Source organism: Galeopterus variegatus, unplaced genomic scaffold (assembly GCF_000696425.1).
Source record: "Galeopterus variegatus unplaced genomic scaffold, G_variegatus-3.0.2 Scaffold5326, whole genome shotgun sequence".
NCBI classification, from domain to species: Eukaryota; Metazoa; Chordata; class Mammalia; order Dermoptera; family Cynocephalidae; genus Galeopterus; species Galeopterus variegatus.
The window spans coordinates 147,374-150,183 of record NW_007731437.1 but is presented as its reverse complement, the minus strand read 5'-3'; the positions used below and the strand labels follow the sequence as shown (position 1 = coordinate 150,183).

At 51.1% G+C, this 2,810-nt stretch overlaps 1 long non-coding RNA gene across 1 annotated transcript; it reads right to left on the bottom strand.

The window, feature by feature from the left end:
* Nucleotides 1–163: 163 nt before the first annotated feature.
* On the bottom strand, nucleotides 164–2,042 carry LOC103604670. The gene is made up of 2 exons (XR_551736.1): nucleotides 1,616–2,042; nucleotides 164–1,191 (listed from the first exon to the last, which is right to left on the bottom strand). It is a non-coding gene; the product is annotated as an uncharacterized LOC103604670 (long non-coding RNA).
* Nucleotides 2,043–2,810: the final 768 nt, after the last annotated feature.

Below are 2,810 nucleotides of genomic sequence, written 5' to 3'. Positions count from 1 at the left end.
CCACGAGGTTGGAGAGGTTCTCAGGTGGATGTCGTGAGGTCTCGCCCATCAGGGTGAAGAGTGTCCCAGAATTTTGTCCATCAGCTTCTTCCGGGCTCAATAAATACACTGTTCTGTTCCTACACATTCTGATTGATTTTCGTAAATAAGACCGCAAACTATATCGAGTAATTCTCAGATCTTTTTTGTATCTTCTGCCAGACAACGCTATAGATGTTCAGGCTCATTTATTCATCCGCTAACTAGACGTCTCCACTTGGTGTTTCTGCGGGTTCCTAAAACTCAGCAGAATCGAAGCCTAAAACATCATATTTCCCATGAATGCAGCCCCCTTCCTGGTGTTCCCTGTCCACCACGCCGACCATTCCAGAATCTGGGAGGCACCGTCTGTAGTTGCACTCAGGCCTCTCATGCGTGACTCAGTCTTATGATTCAAACTCCTGACGTCTGTCTTATCTACGTGCTCCCCTCCGTGCCTCCCGTTCCTTAAGCGACCCTCACCTCACCTGCATTATCAAACTGGCCTTTGTATTGTTCTCTGCCTCAGGCCTTGCGCCACCTCCAATCTGTCTCCCACATGATTTTCACAGCAAACTTCTCAAGTGGCGTACCTGGCTTAAAACCTGCCGGTGGCTTTCTCTGTCTAGTGGACCAGGTCTGAGCCCTGAGTGAGGCAGGTGAGGCCTCTGGGATCGGTTCCCCGACCCCTCTTCATGCCAGTCACATACAGGCCTCCTGCAGGATTGGGCCCGGCCGTTACTGCATAGAAGGGACTACTGTCCTTTGCTAAGTTACCTAGTCCTTGCTGAGCTGGTGAACTTGTGTGACGGCGTGGAGGACACACGCCGCAGACCCTCTGCTGATCTGCCACTTCCCTCACGTGCACCGAGGATCCTGAACACACGGGCAGAGGCTACTGCTTATGAGTGAGTGAGTCAGGGGGGGACAAGCCGTGTCTGCTTCACGTCGAGGGAGGTCTCAGATGATTACTTTCTTTTCAGCGTCCTGCCGGAGCGTCGGCCTGTGTCTGGTCAGCTCTTGCGTGGCTATCTCAGTAGCTTCTGACACAGCGACTCTCATCCTCTCAACCCCCTTTAAAAGGGCGAATGTGGGGCCGGCCCGTGGCTCACTCGGGGGGAGCCGGTGCTGAGGACGCCAAGTCAGGGGCCGAGACCCACTTACCGGTCCTCTCTAAAATAAATAAAGAAAACGGTGAAGGTTACGATGGGTCCGTGATATCTCAATAAAGCTGTTATTTTAAAAGGAGAAGGTGCGGGAAAAGGAAGGGGGGTGGGGAAAAAGAAAAAGAAAAGGGGCCGGTGCGGTAGCAGATCCAGTTCCCGTTCTATCCACTTTTATTCTGTCCCCTTCCCTGGACGCCCCCACCCACGTGGCACCCCGAGCTGAAGTTCCGGCCCACGGGTGGGGGCGTGGCCACGACTCGCTCTGGCCAATGGGATGATGGCAGAGGCGGTGGGCGGGACACGCTCCGATGGGGCTCGGCCTCCTGCAGGGCGGTGCTGTGAGCGGAGCTCGGCCTCTGCGGGCTCCCGGTCCCTTAGAACAGAACCCCTGCAACGGGGGAAAGTGTAAAGAAATGACGTTCACTTCTCACCATTTCGGAGGCCGGGAAGTCCGCAGTCCAGGGTGCGCATCTGGTCAGGGCCTTCCCTCTTCTGGGAGGGGGCTCTGTAGGAGGCCCAGGGACCACCGTGGTGTCATGGAGAGGACGACCCGAGCAAGAGCTCACCTGCTCACCTGCTCCCCTCACAGAGCCATCAGGAGTGCTCCCTGATACCCCACTAAGCTGTCAACACATTATTCCATGAACGGATCAATTCATTCACAAGGGCACAGTCCTCACGATCCAATCCCCTCTTGAAGGTCCCACATAAAACACCATAATCAGATTTCCTATCCTCTTAACACTGTTACAGTGGGGGTCAAGCGTCAATAAATTTGGGGGCATGGGTTGGCCGGTTAGCTCAGTTGGTCAGCGTGCAGTGCCATAACGTCAAGGTCAAGGGTTCGGATCCCCTACCAGCCAGCTGCAAAAAATAAATAAATAAACAATTTGGGGGAGTGTTCAATCCACAGCAATGATATACACATACAATTAATTAAATTATATTGAAAACAAAGATCATCAATACTGAAAACTCACTATTGCTATTTATTTTTCTATTTTTTCCATCTTTTCCTGGTGTTATCTATTACAATTTCTATGCACTTCAGGTTGTTTATGTCTATTGTACGTGCAGGGTGGAGATAATATATAAAAGCCATCTCTTTCCAACTCTGCACATACAGATGACTCAATGGTCTTGAAATCAGCCACAGTGGGAGTATTTACACGACAGATATTGGCAGAGGTGACAAATATGTGTCCCCACTCCAAGAGCCTATTAAATGTTTACCAGCACACCCTTCGTGGTCCTTGTTTCTCTATGTGCCTGGAGCAAACCCAAAGGTTGGCACCAAGAACAGGTGAGCCAAGATGACCCACTCATGGCCAGCTGACCCACAGGCGAGAGTAGACAACCATGCTGTAAGCCACCGAGCTTGGGGGTTGTTTGTTACACAGTACTATTATAACTCCTGCTGACTAATACACCAGGTGGCCACCTCATTGGACTGAGAGTGCTTCAAAACTTTGAAGCCCAGTGCAGATGAGAGAATCTGTTAATGGTGACAGCGTTGGGTCCAAAGATAGCTTGGAGGGATAGAAAAGCTTGAGATATAGGTTCAACTCTGGAAATTGTGAGGTTTTGGTTAATGGACCCCACTTCTTTGAGCCTATGCTGTTAAGA